Source organism: Panthera onca, chromosome A1 (assembly GCF_046562875.1).
Source record: "Panthera onca isolate mPanOnc1 chromosome A1, mPanOnc1 haplotype 2, whole genome shotgun sequence".
Lineage (NCBI taxonomy): Eukaryota > Metazoa > Chordata > Mammalia > Carnivora > Felidae > Panthera > Panthera onca.
In genome coordinates this window covers 44809202-44826561 of record NC_138339.1, presented here as the reverse complement: position 1 = coordinate 44826561, position 17360 = coordinate 44809202, and the positions used below count along the sequence as shown (strand labels likewise).

General features: G+C 40.4%; 1 pseudogene; it reads left to right on the top strand.

Annotated features, from left to right (window-relative positions):
* Nucleotides 1-939: 939 nt before the first annotated feature.
* On the top strand, nt 940-1553 carry LOC132680124 (small ribosomal subunit protein eS8 pseudogene; annotated as a pseudogene).
* Nucleotides 1554-17360: the final 15807 nt, after the last annotated feature.

The following is a 17360-nucleotide window of genomic DNA, read 5'->3' as shown; positions in this document are numbered from 1 at the left end:
TATCCCAGCTTCTCCACCGGAGGCATCCAGACAAAACCAGGCTCAAACTGGGGCAGAGGAAGGGGGTGAAAAGTCTAAACCCGGAAGTAATATTGACGCTGTGACATCAGACTACACAGAAAAATTTTTGTGCCTGGGAAATGAGACTGTTTATTATTATTGAACGTGACAGCAAAAGCTATGAAATCCCAAGTACTATCAGGGCCACAGGAGAGAGGCTTGACATCACACAGAGTGACGGCAACAGTGAGAAAGGATACAGTTGTTCTCTGAGGCTTACCCCATCCAGTTCATCCAATAAATCGTATTTATCATCTTGGACTTGAATAGAAATTGTCCATTTTGAAAGGTGAGTAAGCAAAGGCGACAAGCCAGCACAAAACTTCTGAAAGGATGGCAGAGACTCGGAATACAAGAGATAGGGAAGAAAATAGTCTGTTACCTCTGCTTTTCCCTGTCAAGGCAATTAAACAAAACATGAATGCTCTGAAATAGGAAATAAATCTGTAACACACAATGAAAAGAAAACTAGTGCAACAAAGGACTACTAGTGTTCTATGAACTCTTTAAAAGGACTAGGAGTTACCCAGAGCACAATAGGTCAGTGACAGGAGGATATGTTTGAGGGAATAAAAAAATCACATAATTCTTAGGTTTAAAAAAAATGACTAAGATGAAAATGGTTAAAGAAGTGCAGTAAGTACTTGGAGGGCCATTAATAATTGCCCTCCCTAAAGAGAAAAAAATATACTTGCAATAGAAAAAAAATATTAAAAATTATTCTCTGAAGAAAATAACTCAGAAACGAAGCAGGAGTTTATCTGAAGGTCCAACGAGCTTCCTGTTTTCTGGCAAAGTTTAATAAACATTGTCGCAGGTCTGTTTGGAGTTATTATACTTCAAAATTAAAAGCATCTCCTTTCCAGCCAGCACTTCGCAATGGGCATCGCTCAGGACAACTAACACAAGTGCCAGCCCTGCCATGAGAAGAGGGAGCGTGAGCTGGGATGCCCCATTGCTAACAATGAATTGGCCTCCATCCGCCTCCCCACCCTTCCGCACACAGTCTGTTCAGACAAGGCAGCAACAAGTAGCATGTCTGGAGGCTGGATGTGGGGAACGTACCCTGGGGCTCCAAGTGTTATACACAAAGAACAAGGATTACTGACTTTGTCTACGATGCATCTAATAACCAACTGGTCCCACCAAAACCCTGGTGAAGAATGGAATCATTCTCATTAACCACACACTGTCCCAATAGTGGTATGGGTCCCACTATGCACTGACCTTGGGCTGCAAGAAGGGGGTCAGACTGACTCCCGAAGATGAAGAGATTTTAAATACAAAACAATCAATGACAATTCAAAGAAGCAGGAGGACAAGAAAAAGAATGCCAAGATTAGTGTCTTCTGAAGGAGCAGTTTCAGCCAGACAAGCTTCTTGCATACACGGCTTCAAGATCAGGCCAGCGTGGCCGAGCACATGGCTATGTGCCAGAGGGCAGGAGGCTGGAGTTCTATCTGAGGAAAATCAAGGCCCAGAAAAGCGAATAAATTCTCCTCCCCGCCTATTGTCCCTCATGTAATTAAAGTGAAAAATAAAACAAGTACCAACAACAAAACAAAACCCCCCCACAAAAATAGAATACAGAAGACGTAGCTAGTGAAAGGAAGGTAACATACAGTAACTGACTTCTCAGTTGACATGCAAGCAGGTGGCAGAGCTATGCTATATAGTTTGGGCAGGGAACTGCGTATTTGTAGAACATTGTCCCCAACCCGTGGAGAATACACGTTTATATACTTACCCTGCCCCTTCCCCTTCCACTCCAAACTCATTCAACTGCCTGCCCCACATCTCCACGTGATTATCTAACAGACCACTCAAAAGTACAATTTCCCAAAGCACACTGTCATCTTCTTCTAATATCTGGGTCCCGGTTTCTCCACCTGAGTTAATGAAAAATGCATTTCCTAGTTACTTGGGCAAGCAACAGTGGAGTTATCTTTGACTTCCTTCCCCGATGCTGATCCCTCTCTTTAGCATTCCAATACAGTATTGTTTCAGGAGAATTCAGTGACACCCGGTGTTCATCACAACCAGTGCCCTCCTTAGTACCCATCACCCATTTAGCCCATCCGCCACCCACCTTCTTCCATGAACCCTCAGTCTGTTCTCTATCGTTAAGAGTCTTTTGTGGTTTGTTTTCCTCTATTTTCTTCTCTCCCCCACCCTTTCCATATGTTCTTCTGCTTTGTTTCTTCAATTCCACATATGAGTGAAATCATGTGGTATTTGTCTTTCTCTAAATCTGGGCATTTTGAATAGGAAAGTCACCCAGGACAACAGGCATAAACTGAGACTGTCTTGCACAAGCTGGGTCACATGGTCACCCTATTTAATTTCAACATGACAGCCCAAATGTTTCTTTAAAACCTAAGTCAGACCCTATACTCCTCCACTCAGAGGCTTCTCAGCTCACTTGGTGTAGAAGCCAAGATCCTTCAGATGACCAGCAAAGCTTTCCGTGATCTGCCTCCCACCCCCATCCAGGCCTCTATCTCCTCTTCCCCTCCTTCCCCTTTGTTCACCTTTTTCTTCCTGCCGTGCAAACTCATGCCTCAGAGCCTTTGCTTTGAGGTTCCCTCTGCCTGGAAGGCTTTCTCCTCTGGCATTATATCTATACGATTTATTCCTTCCCTTTCTTCCAGTCTTTGTTCCGAGGTCACCCTCTCAACGGAACTTTCCCTGAGAACTTTGTTCACAATTGCAAACCCCTCCCCCCAGTCCCCTGATGCCTCTTCCCCTGCTCTATAACCTTCAAATATTCTGTGTAACTTATTTTTCATGTTTTACTGTGCCTGCCCATCACTGCCCTGCTAGAACGTAAGTTCCATGCAGACAGCGTTTTGTTTTTGCTTCTGCTTTGATCTAGTAATCTTGGTACAACAGTAAATGGAAATAAATGAAGACCAACCAAATGAGAGCGAGCAAAGTCTATTTATCCTGAGCTTGCTATAGCAAGGGAGTCCACCACCATTGCTTGCATTTTCATGGAGACTGAAAGGCAGGCAGAGCAGTGGGAAAGCTTCATAGTGGAAAAAGGCAAGACCTCAGATATGTACCGATTAGAGGCTATTGTCAAAGGGAAGCTAAAGGTGGGCTTACCAGAAGCAGGGCATGTATGTGATTGGTCAGAGGAGCATATTGAGCTTTCTCTAGTTGGTTCTAAGTTAGAAAAGGAGACAAATGTTAGGGAAACTGTCAGTTATTAATCAAGTCCTGGCCATTTTAGACTAACGTTACAGAAGACAGTAATCTGACTTCCTCCAAGTCTGACTTATAGAAAGCTGGCTTCCTGGATGGTTAAGGTAAACAATAGGATTGTTTTCTGGGCAGACTGCTGTAGGTTCTGAGTCAGAATTTTATATTTATATCTGGTCTGGCCATTGTCCACTTGTATATTCAGTCTCTCAGGTATCTGGCTTAGAGAAGGTGCTCAGCATTTGTTAAATGAATATCATTCCATTTCTACACAATCCCAAAATTTGGAAAACTAAACAACATGTTGCTTAAAGATAGAATCCTGTATGATGGAAATATGGATAAAAATATGCTGGTCATTATAAACTGTAACATTTAAATAAAGTCTGAAATTAAAAGGTAAACCAGAATATAACAAACATGTGAGATTAAAGTGGTCAACAAGCTATTTATATCATTAAAGTGTGGATGAAGATTATGGTGTACAAAAAAGATAGGTTGCACTCAACCTTTTAGCACACTGAAAGATACAATACGGACACTTACAATACGGACCTGAAGACAATGAAGGGGAAATTTACAAAAAGCAGGAAAGTAACTTAATCTCTTATGAAAGCTAACACTTTGGGTGAGTCAAGTAATTATTATAATTATTTAGGGGACCAATAAACTAAGTATACTGCAAGGAGAGAACACTCTCCTTTCAATTTACCTTTAAAAATTGACTGCCTAATATGGCACAAAGAAAAACTTTAAAAAAAACGATAAAGCAGGAAGAATATATTTTAGCTATATTTTCTAATCTCTGCAACAAAACTACACATAATAAAAGGCATAAGCCAGACAGGAAAAACAGCAGCAGTAGTGATACTGACAACTCACAAAACGTAATTGAACAACCAAGAAATACAAGTCTCTCTTCTAGCGGCATTTATATTACAAAACAAGTAAAAACTTGAAGTACATAGGATACTTCAGCAATAAAGTGAATACCACAATAAGGTGAGTCAAATCAATTTTTTGGTTTCCCCATGCATATAAAAGTTATGTTTATATTACACTGTGATCAGTTAAGTGTGTAATAGCATTATGTCTGAAAAACAACGTGCATGCCTTAATGAAAAATATTTTATTGCTGAAATATACTAACCATCATTTGAGCTTTCAGCGAGTCATAATCTTTCTGCTGGTGGAGGGTCTGGCCTCGATGTGGACGGCTGCTGACCGGTCAGGGTGGTGGTTTCTTTAAAGTTGGGGTGGCTGTGCCAACTTCTTCAAGTAAGACGACAATGAAGCTTTCCCCATCAGTCAAGTCTTCCTTTCATGAATGATTTCTCTGTAGCCTGTGAGACTATTTAATAGCATTTTACCCACAGAACTTCTTTCAAACTTGGAATCAATCCCTACCGCCACTTTAACTCCACTTATGTAATATTCCAAATCTTTTGTTGTCATTTCAACAATCTTCACAGCATCTTTATTAGGAATAGATTGTATCTCAAAAAAGAACTTTTTTTTTTTTTTTGCTCATCCCTAAGAAGCAACTCCTCATCCATTGAATTTTATCATGAGATTTCAGCAGTTCAGTCACATCCTCAGGTTCCAAGTCTAGCTCTCTTGCTATTCCCACCACTTCTCCACCACACTTCTCCACTGAAGTCTTGAACCTCTCAAAGTCATCCATGAGGGTTAGAACCAACCAAGCCAAGAATTCCAAACCCCTACTTGATGTTATTTTTACCTCTCCCCATGTATCAAGAATGTTTAACTGACTGCCCAGATCCACCAGAGGAATCACTATGCATGGCAGCTACCGCCTTATGAAATGTATTTCTTCAACAATAAGACTTGGAAGTCAAAATGACTCAATCCATAGGCTGCAGAATGGCTGTTGTGTGAGCAGGCTATGAAAACAACATCAATTTTGTTGTACATCTCCATCAGAGCTCTGGGGTGACCATGTGCATTGTCAGTAAGCAGTCCTATTTTTAAAGGAATCTTTTTTTTTTTCTGAGCAGGTCTCAACAGAGGGCTTAAAATAGTCAGTAAACCATGTTGTAAACAGATGTGCTGTAATCCAAACTCTGTTGTTTCATTTACAGAGCATAGGAAGAGTAGGTTTAGCATAATTCTTAAGGGTTCTAGGATTTTCAGAATGGTAAATGGGCACTGCCTTCAACTTAAAATCATCAGCTGCATTAGCCCCTAACAAGAGACTCGGCCCATCCTTTGATGATTCTGAAGCCAGGCATTGGTTTCTCCTCTCTAGCTATGAAAGTCCTAAATGACATCTTTGTCCAATACTAGGCTATTTCACCTACATTGAAAACATGTTTTTAGTGTAACTACTTTCTTTATTTTAGCTAGATCTTCTGGATTACTTGCTGTAGCTTCTACATCAGGATTTGCTGCTTCACATTGCACTTTTAAGTTTATTTTGAGAGAGCGAGCATGTGTGCAAGAGAGAGTGAGCAGGGGAGGGGCAGAGATAGAGGGGGAGAGAGAGAATCCCAAGCAACAATCTCAAGAACTGTGGGATCATGACCTGAACCAAAATCATCCACTTAACCAATGGAGCTACCCAGGTGCCCCTCACCTTGCGCTTTGATGTTATGGAGATAGCTTCTTTCCTTAAACCTCATGAACCAATCTCTCTTAGCTTCAAACTCTTCGTCCACAGCTTCCTCACCTCTCAGCCTTCACAGAATTGAAGAGAGTTAGGGCCTTGCTCTGGGTTAGGCTTTGGCTTAAGGAAATTGTGCTACTGGTTTGATGTTCTATCTAGACCACTAGAACTTTCTCTATAGCAATAAGGCTGTTTTGTTTTCTTTTCATGTGTGTGTTTCACTAGAAAAAGGGAAACGGGAAACTCTCAGGTCCTTGTAAGGTACTGGAGCTCAACTTGAACTCCCACATTAAACCAGAAAACTCAGATGGACTACATTCTGGAAAAGTCTACCAACCAGCAAAAAGAATTTTCTAAAAATTCTGCCTGCAAATGTCTCCACATATAGTATCCCTTGATAATTTTAACTATAAGCCTGCTCTCACCTGGGTCTGGAGTTAAAACCATGTAACACCCAACCTAAGCCAGGAAAACAAAGGAATCTCTGCTTGACAGCACTAATAGGGTCCAGCAGAATCAAACATGAGCATGGCATGGTGCAAAACATCCCTAATTCAAGTCCTCTGTTTTGTGATCAAGTTCAACCCTAAATGAGGTAACTAAAAAGAGAACAAACAAAAACACAAAGAAATAAACACAGGAGGAAATGGGAAACCACAAATAAGAGTCAGCAGACATAGACCCCAGAGGACTTCAAATATTTGAATTATCAATAGCAAGAAAAGATAAATCTTAATATACTTTTAAAAGCTAAGCGATAAAATAAAAATGAGCAAGGAAACCCACATTTGAACGGAAGATTCTCTGAATACAGTGGGAAAAGGATGCCAAGGGATCCCACATAGACATATTGGCACAACAGGTATTGCTCCATTTCTTAGGTTGGAAGGTGGTAGGGTCACAGATGTTTGGTTATTATTATGCACTGTAACGCATATTAAATATTAAGTCAAATCCAAATACTACATAAAATACAATTTGAATATTAAGAAAAAACATTTAAGAACCTTTGTGAATATCTAGACATCTCAGTTTGTTTCCTCTGAAAGCCTCACTAAAATGATATTTACAATATATTTAATGGAGGCAATCAAGCCACAACAACAAAGAGGAGAGATGATAACAAAAACACAGTTGAGGGGAGGGAGGATGCTTCCTGGGGTCGTCCATGGCCTCCTGTGCTGGTCCTTCCAGCCACAGCTCCTGTCGGGAAGGAGTGCTACTCCCAGCCCCAGTTTCAGCTTCCACTCTGAGGAATATATCCCACAGCCTTTTAATGCTGGGTTTCCTTGTTCCACCAGGCTATCCTCTTGGGCAGCATCCTTTTTCAATAGATTCCATACTTCCCTGTCTACCATGGGTTCTGTATTTACACCCGAGGACCCATGCCTTTGTAAACTGTTACAAAGGGAACTTCAGTGAGACCTATACCTCTTTTCCTTTCTCAGGCAGGACTCAAGCCCCAATGTTTGTTTACCTTTGTAGTTAGATCCCTTTCCTTTTTTAAATTTTTTATTGATTTTGAGAGAAAGAGAGCATGAGCACACATGTGGCGGGGTGGGGGAAGAGAGAGATAGAGAGAGAGAATCCCAAGCAGGCTCCATGCTGTCAGTGCAGAGCCTGAGGCAAGGCTCCATCTCACAAACTGAGATCTTGACCTGAGCCAAAATCAAGAGTCAAATACTTAACCTACTGAGCCAGGCAGGCGCCCCTAGATTCCCCTTCTTATTCCACAAATTCAGGCAAGTGTTCATCCCCTCCTCCCTTTATGGCCGAGAATTAGAGGTTTGTTCCCTGGAAGGGTAAACAGAAATTTAATAAACACCAGGCACAGTTAAAAGCAGTGCTACCACAAGACAAACAAAGATTAAGCACCATCCAAAGAAGACACACAGATGGCCAACAGACACTTGGAAAGGTGCTCAACGTCAATAATCAGCAGGAAAATGCAGATCAAAACCACAGTAAGAGATCACCTCATACCTGTTGGAGTGGCTATTATAAAAAGACAAAAGAGAGCAAGTGTTGGTGAGGATGTGGAGAGAAGGCAACCTTTGCGCATGGTGGTTGGGAATGTAAATTTGTGCAGCCACTGTGGAGAGTAGTATGGAGGTTCCTCACAAAATTAAAAGTAGAACTACCATATGATCTGGCGATTCCATTTCTGGTTATTTATCCAAAGGAAATGAAAATGTTAACTCAAAAAGATGTATGCTCTCCAATGTTCTTGCTACATTATCTATAATAGCCAAGAAATAAAAGCATCCTAAGTGTTTATCAATGAATAAATGGATAAAGAAAAGGTGGCATGCGTGTGCGCGCGCGCGCACACACACACACACACACACACACACACACACACACACAGAAATATCATGCAGCCATAAGAAAGAAGGAAATCTTGCCATTTGCAATAAGGATGGACCTTGAGGGCATTATGCTAAGTGAAATAAATCAGACAGAGAAAGCAAATACTTTATGATCACTCTTAAATGCAGAATTTAAAATAAAGCTGCACCCATAGATCCAGCAAACAGATTGGTGGTTGCCAGAGGCGGGAGGTGCAGGGAGTGTGCAAAATGGGTGAGGGGGGTCAAAGGTATAAACTTCCAGTTATAAAATGAAAAAGTCATGGGATGTTATGGTGACTATAGTTATCAACCCCATATTGTATATTTGAAAGTTGCTAAGAGAGATCTTAAAAGTCCTCATCATAAGAGAAAAACTCCTATGTGTGGTGATATATGTTAAGTAGAGTTATTGTGGTGATCAGTTGGCAATATATACAAACATTGAGTCGTTAGGTCATATATTAGAAATTAATATAATGTTACAGGTCAATTATATCTCAATAACAGGGAGATTAAACACTAACGTATATCAACTAGGAAAGACAATAGGAAATGTACACCTGGGTGTAGTGCATACTGTAGAGTATACTGTAGTATAACCATAAACATTAAATCAAAGAGAAGGATTTAAAGTCAGCCAGAGAGAAGAGCTGGACTCCCTACAATGACTAACAAACAGAAAACAGGCTTCTCAACAGTAAAAATGCATGTCAAAGCGTTAATGTCAACCTCAAAATGTGAACCACCCAACAAATCTACTTAAACCTGTTTTTAGATGAATAATTCTTAAGAACTTGCCACCAGCAAAACCTTAATAAAGACATTTTTACAGGATTTCCTGATTATGTAAAATTGAAAGATGGCCTAGAAAGAAGTTCTGAGATTTTAAAAAAAAAGCCAAGAAATTAATAAATGTAAAAACAAATGTAAACACTGTGTGAAAATAGGAATACCAGGGCACCTGGGTGACTCAGTAGGTTAAGGATCCAACTTCAGCTCAGGTCATGATCTCGTGGTTTGTGAGTTCAAGTCCTGTATCAGGCTCTCAGGTGTCAGTGCAAAGCCTGCTTCAGATCTTCTGTCCCCCTGCTTCCTCTGCCCCTCCCCATATTGTGTCCCCCTTTCTCTCTCAAAAATAAACAAGCATTTAGGGGCATCTGACTTTGGCTCAGGTCATGATCTCATGATTCAGGAGTTCTGGCCCCATGTCAGGTTCTGTGCTGACAGCTCTGAAGCCTGGAGCCTGCTTCAGATTCTGTGTCTCCCTCTCTCTGCCCCTTCCCCATTTGTGCTCTTTCTCTCTCAAAAGATAAACATTAATTTTTTAAATTTTTTAATTAAAAAATAAACATTTAAAAAAACAATAGTAATACCAAATTGTGGGCTCTAAAAATTGATATAGGCATACCTTCAAGATATTGAAGACTCAGTTCCAGAACACTTCAAGAAAGCAAGTCAAATGAATTTTTTGGCTTTCAATGCATATAAAAGTTATGCTTACACTCTACTGTAGTCTATTAAGTATGCGATAGAGTGTCTTAAAAAATATACAGACCATAGGGGTGCCAAGGTGGCTCACTTGGTTAAGCATCCAACTTTGTTTGGCTCAGGTCATGATCTGACAGTTCGTGAGTTTAAGCCCCACATCAGGCTCTGCGCTGATGGTGTGGCACCTGCTTGGGATTCTCTCTCTCTGCCCCTTATGTGCTCTCTCTCTCTTAAAAATAAACTTAATAAATGTACAGATCATAACTTTAAAATACTTTATTGTTAAAAAAAATTTAACCATCATCTGAGCTTTCAGTGAGTTGTAATCACTGATCACATATTGCCATAACAAATACAATAATAATAACAAAGTTTGAAATATTCTAAGAATTACCAACATGTAACCCAGAGACATAAAGTGAGCAAATGCTGTTGAAAATATGGTGCCCACTGGCCACCTGGGTGGCTCAGTTGGTTAACCATCTGACTTTGGCTCAGGTCATGATCTTACCATTTGTGGGCTCAAGACTCATGTCGTGCTCTGTGCTGATGGCTCAGAGCCTAGAGCCTGCTTCAGATTCTGTGTCTCCCTCTCTCTCTGCCCCACCCCTACTTTCACACTCTGTCTCTCAAGAATGAATAAACATTAAAAAATTAAAAAAGAAAAAAAAAGAAAAGAAAATATGGTGCCCATAGACTTTCTCAACACAGGGTGGCCAGAAACTTTTAGTTTGTAAAAAGCACAGTATCTGTGAAGCACAATAAAATGAAATACACATGTAAATACTACACAAAAAAATTTATGTAACTTGGGGACAGATCAGAGATAAAATACCATAAAGTCCTTGTAAATTAAAAAAAAAAATTTTTAATGTTTATTTTTGAGACAGAGCGCAAGTAGGGGAGGAACAGAGAGAGAGGGAGACACAGAATCTGAAACAGGCTCCAGGCTCTGAGCTGTCAGCACAGAGCCCGACGCAGGGCTCAAACTCATGGACCATGAGATCACGACCTGAGCTGAAGTCGGACGCTCAACCAACTGAGCCACCCAGGCGCCCCAAGTCCTTGTAAATTTAAATATTTGTTTAATTTTGGTCAGGGTGCAGAGAGGGAGACAGAGAATTCCAAACAGTCTCTGCAAGGTCAGCACAGAGCCCAATGCAGGGTTCTAACTCACGAACCATGAGATCATGACCTGAGCCAAGATCAAGAGTTGGATGCTTAACTGACTGAGCCACCCAGGTGCCAAGATGCAATTTCCTCTTTTGCCTTGCTCTATGGGTGACCTTTGTCCCTTAATGAAAATTCTTATAGACTCCAAGACTATTCTTGTCACCTTTAGGTAAAAAGTTAATCTTTAAGACACAAAACTTTGTATCAATTCAGTAACAAGCAATTTCTAGTCAACAGTTTAATCTTTATGGCAAAGTGAGTTTTATTTCCCTTTCTGGAAACAAATTAGATCTAGTTGTAGGTGGACCACATTTTGGTTGGTTTGGTACTAGGTTCTTTTCTTTTTCCTTTTCAGATGTCTCTTCTTCTTTAGATTGCCAATAGTTACTATTGAATGTTGAGCCCTGGCATCCTCTGCCCCTTCCTTGGTTCTCAGAAAACTAGCAGTCAGGCCTCCCCTTTCAGGCAGACATTAAAAGAATCTCTTCTGGGGAATCTGATTAGCTTAAGAGGAAAGACCTAAAGATATTCACATTTGGGGGACTCCCTCCACCCCCAGGAAAGGATCCTTTCAGATAACCTCCAGTAAAGCCCACTGTTGACCAGCACCAACTTCATGCTCAATGCTTCTACTAGATTTCAAGCGCCCCACTCTTACGTAAGAAACAAGGATCCCAAACATCTGACAATATTTTTTTTGGAAAATATCAAGCCCCAAATGTAAAATGCAGCTGAAAGCTATGAAATTTAAAAAACATCTTACTGATATCCCAACATACCTTCCAAACTAATAGCAAATATTTAATCAATAAAACATGGCTAGGATGCAAAAAGGGGTATGTTTCTGAAAAACCAAACAGAGCTCTTACATATTAAAAAGTTTAGCAGAAACTTAAGTCTCACAGAAGTGTTAGAAAATAAAGTTTAGGGAAACTAGGAAGTAGAGCAAAAAGAGAGAGAGGGAGAGAGAGACCTGGGTGGCTCAGTCCATTAAGCATCCGACTCTTGGTTTCCACTCAGTTCATGATCTCCCAGTTTTGTGAGTTTGAGTCCTACGTTGGGCTTCTCACTGTTAGCACATAACCTGCTTGGGATTCTCTGTCTCCCTCTCTCTCTGCCCCACCCCAACTTGTGCTGCCTCTCTCAAATAAACTTAAAAAAAATAGATTTAAAATTGCAGCAATACGTGCATTCCAACATCCAAATAACAGGAATCCTAGAAATAAAGAACAAAGTACATTTGGGGAAGTACAGCATTAAAATTTAAAAAAAAAAAAAAAAAGTCCTAGATTCAAAGAGCATGTTGTTACAGATCAAGGGCATCCATTAAATTCCCAGAACAATAAATAAAAACAGACTCATTTCAAGACATCATTACATGATGACATTTTAGGATACTGCAGATAGAAAGTAGATCCTACAAGATTCCAGAAACAGAGAGGGAAAAAAAATCATGTTAATGTTTTTTAAATTTAATACATCAAAATTGAGCTTTGAACTTCCTCCCCCTTCAAGCCACACCTCTGTTCCTCCCCATCTCGTACATCTTTATTAATGGCCCTGACATCCATCTAGTTGCTCACATTTTTTGATGCCTCACTTCCCCACTTCTAACCAATCAGGAAGTCCTACTGACTCTAAATCCAAGATTTATCTTGCCTTCATCCCCTTCTCCCCATCTTCACTACTGCTACCCTAATCCTATCCCCATCACCTCTCACCCAGATTAAAACAGCTGTCTCTTAACTGGTGTTGTTCCCCTCTTGGTCCTTTCCCAACTATGGAATACTTTAGAATTTAAGATCATGTTACTCCTCTGACTACTTCCCATTACCCTAAAGATAAAACCAAACATCATTATAACACCTGTAATGAGTTCAAGGGATTTCGCAGCTGATCTAGGAAAAAGATGGCCATGAGAGGGCAAGAGCACACAACAAGCTTTATTTGAATACCACTTTGACAACTTTGCATGGAGAGGAGCAGGGAGGGTGTGTGGAGGGGGGAGGGTAGTCCCCCAAAGCAGGAGACCTTCCAGAGGCTGCCACACAGGGACCACCAATCAGAGGGAAAGATGCTGAAGCCAAGCTATCCCAGCCTGATGGCAAGGCCCTTGCTGTGGACGGATTGGGACTCTAAGGCAGCCCACCGACAGTGAAGCCTCTTGTACTCCCGCTTTTAGATAATTTGGCCTTAATAAAAGAACCTGGGGAATTGTCTGTTGGGGAATTGCCCTCGACAGACCCCCTGGGAAAAGAATCATTAGGAAAAGAAAATACGGTTCCGCAAGAAAATTGTGCGGCCCTGCATTTAGCCCTTGCCATCCCCTACAAGACTCCTCTACCTAAAAGAAGGATAGCCTCATACATTTGCCAGCAAAGAAAGGAACAAATGGATTTAAAAGCCCCACTCCGGCAACTAAGGAGTGTATCTATGGGCACAAGTTACTCCAACCCCTAGGCCCATGTGGCCCCCAGGAGGCATTCAAGATGATGACTGAACCCAGTCGGTTAAGGTACAGAATGGTTCATTAGTTCCTAGGTGCATTGTCTCTCTGAGAATATATAAGGGGTGGGTTTCTAAGGCCCTCTTGGCCCCCTCGTGGCACCTCGGACCCAGGTGAACACTTTTGTTCCTCAAACCACAAATAGTTCGGGGAAACAACTAAGAGGTCACATCCCTGTAACTGTTCCGCTTGCGGTGTCGAGAGATAAATGACCTTTCATGAAAGCAGCAAAGCAAATACTTTATAGATTACTGACAAAACATAGATACATAATAAAAACAATAAAAGAAATTAATCAATAAGCAAAGGGCAGGAGGGAACGTTATGAGAAAATAACCAGGCTATTCCTTAAAGGGTGATTACACATAGCAACATTTGTAGAATTAGGTAATGCTAGAAAACATAGATGACGTATGTCACAAGGAAATTGCTAGCAAATATAATGCCACGTTTGCCACAATGAAGCGGCCAGTTCAACACACTGCTGTCATCTGTGTCCATTTTTATTTTTGTTTTTTATTTTCGTCTTGGTTTATTTTCACTTTTTCTCCAACGCAGTGCATCCTTCGGGAACCCCTGGACCTGGACTCTGGCAGAAAGAGGGCAAGGAAACTCCAGGGTCAGGAGAAGCAGAAGAGGGCTCATATTCAGGTGATAATTGCTCTGCAGCCCAGTGGGGAGTCTCTGGGTCAGTGAGCTCAGTACAGCAGCAGAGACTGAGGCCTTTGCAAATCTGGGGTTTATCCTACCTATGCCTAGCAGATGATGAGTGCTGTTTTACACTGTACACAAAGCAAGTAGGCTCTACACGGGAGTTAGGAGATATGATCTTTAGTCCCCATTGAACCCTGGCCTTCAATAAGTTTCCTAAGTATTTAAATGTTGAGGTTTCAGTTTGTTGGTTCGTTTGTTCGTTCACTCATTCACTTATTCAGCATTTGCTCTTTTAATAAATACCATACTCAAACGGGAAATATGAATGTGAACAGGCAGATAGGATTCTTGCTTTCATGGTTCTTACAGTCCTGTAGGCAACAAAGGTGACTGCATCATAGTACAGTAGGTGCTAGGATTAGTGTGCCACAAAACGCCAACACAACTTACATTGTGACAATGAAGGTAAAGGATGCTTCTCAATGATAGTCAAGTCCAAGCTTTAAAAATTCAAGACAGGGAGCAATGTAGCTTGGGGCTGGAAGGTAAGCAATGTCTTAAGCAGGAAATACCTCCTAAGCCACGTGAATGACATGAGAATTCTGAGAAGGTATCCCAAGTGCAGGGAGAAGCTACTGGAGGGATATCAGAATTACATGAGAAGGATTACTTGACCCACAATGTGAAAAACGGATTGGAAGGAGGCCATACTAGAGGCAGAAAGACTTGTAAAGGAGCCATTATAGTAGTTCTCAAGAACAATAATGATGTCCTGAGTTAGGATAAAGGTGGTGGCAATGAGTGCTCTGAAAAGATTCAAAGGAACTTTGGGTGAATTCAATGGAGCTTCAGATGGACTCAAGAGAGCTTTGTGATTTCTATCATCACTAGGACTCAACAGATACAAGTGGTGGGGGAGTTGAGTCAAGGATGATTAGCCTTCCACTGCTTCCCTTTTCACTGAGCTGACTCTCCTACAGTATTTTAATCCAGAGTAGATTTTTATTTCCCTCACGCCAACAATAGTAATAGAGTTGTCCACGTATGACAATCTTAACACCTGCCTTATGGAATAGGCAATTGAAATCAGAAAAGAAGTGGGGCTAGAAAAACAAACCTAAACCAGCAGAAGGAAGGAAATAATAAAGATGAGAGAAGAAATCGATGATACAGAAACTAAAAAACAATAGACCAGATCAATGAAACCAGGAGCTGGTTCTTTGGGGGGGAAAAAAAAAAAAAAAAAAAAATCAATGAAATTGATAAACCTCTAGCTAGAGTTATCAAGAAAAAAAAAAAAGAAAGAACTCAAAATCCCAAATGAGAGAGGAAAAATAACACTCAACACTACAGAAAAGAAGTGTGGTCAGTTAGGAGTATATTACCTAGCCCCTATGTTTTCACACAAACTCTAAAGCAGTTGAATTCTGTAACTTTAGATATTTTAGTATTTTTCAATGATCAGAACAAAACATTGAACATCCTAAATATAACCATCCTATTTTAGAACCAAGAGATATCTTAGAGGTAATATGATTTGATATTCTCACTAACTAGGTGAAGAAACTCATGCCCAGGAACAGAATGGGATTTGCCCAAGGTATGTAAACCAGAGAATATGTCCATACTTGAGGTTCCTCGACCTACTCATCCCAACTATGTGCCTTGATATAGCAGAATTCAAGAGATCACAGGCTCTGAAATCAGACTTTTGGGCTTGAATCCAGGCTTCTCCACTTTCTAGCTTTGTAATTTAGTCAAAGTTATAAAACAAAATTTTTTTGAGGTCTGTTTCCTCGAAACGACAAAGATTATAATACCTACATCATAGGATGACAAAGTTTAAATGAGATAATATACGTAAAATTAGGACAGTGACTAAACACAGAAGACACCAACAAGTGTTATCTCTTCCTATAATCATTTTTAGTATTAGCATTATCCTTATTCTCTTGGTTACTGTTCAATAGAGTCCCCTAGAGATAGTTCAATTACTTCACTTACCCCCTGCCTCCTAAGTCCCAATGAATTAGAACAAACAGGTATAGATATTTTGCATGGACCTCTGTAATTCAAGTTTTTTTTTCTATTGCCCTGACTTTATCCTTTTTTTCATAATGCCCTCCTGTTACCTATCCATATCTTCTTCATATTTCAGGACTGGCATCCATTCATAACTTTTTCAGTGACATTCACCCTGAGCCATCTGCCCTCTGGGCTTCCCCTCTCCTTCCATCTGCAATTTATAGTTTAATACTGAATCATCCTATCTGGTATGTTTCTAATTGGTCTTTTCCCACAGAAAGATTGGAAGACCTAGAGACAATGACCATTTTTTAGCCTTTAATTCCTTCCCTCACCCATCCCCCCCTCACCGAAAGCTCTGTGTATGTATCAAGATCCCAAATCATTTGGTGAATAAATTCAGGTTCAGAATATTAACTTGTTGCCTAATTCTGCTAGTTCCCTACCAAGCTTTTCCAAATTTTGGACTTCATTGTAGTCCAAACACTTTTTCAAGGTCCAAAACATTGAAAGGTTTTTCTTATGTGGCACAATACAGGAGGAATTTTGACCAATTTATTTTGAATGAATCTTTTTGTGGTGGTTGTTGTTCTAGGAAAACACATTTTCTCTGTGTCCACTAGATGGCACCCACATCCCTACGCTGATTTTGGAGAAATGGGTGGAAAATTTTGCAAAGTAATAAAAGGAAGGCATTGATATAGAGGTAACAATAGCGCCCAGCCTATTCGCTGTGGCGCCATATATATGATGTAAAGGAGGCAATTATGAGGATGTGTTTATGGAATTTAATACAATAAAAAATGTCCCAAGTTTTTTATAAAATTAAACCTACTCATACCATACAATTTAGCAGTCCTACTCCTTGGTTTTCACACAAATGAATTGAAAATTTGTGTGCACACAAAACCTGCCCGTGGATGTTTATAGCAGCTTTATCACTGATTGCCAAAACTTGGAAGCCACCAAGATGTCCTTCAGTAGGTGATAAACACACTGTGGTAACAACCACATAATGGAATATTATTCAGCAATAGCAAGATAGAAGCTATCGAGCCACGAAAACACATGCATCCCTTGGGTGCATATTATTAAGAGAAAGAAGTCAATCTGAAAAGGCTACATACTATATTATTGCAAACATAGGGCACACTGAAAAAGATAAAGCTATAGAGATAGAAAAAAGGTTGGTGGTTGCCAGGGCTTAGGAGAGAGAGAAGGAGGACTAGGCAGAGCACAGAGGGTTTTTAGCACAGTGAAACTAGCCCATACA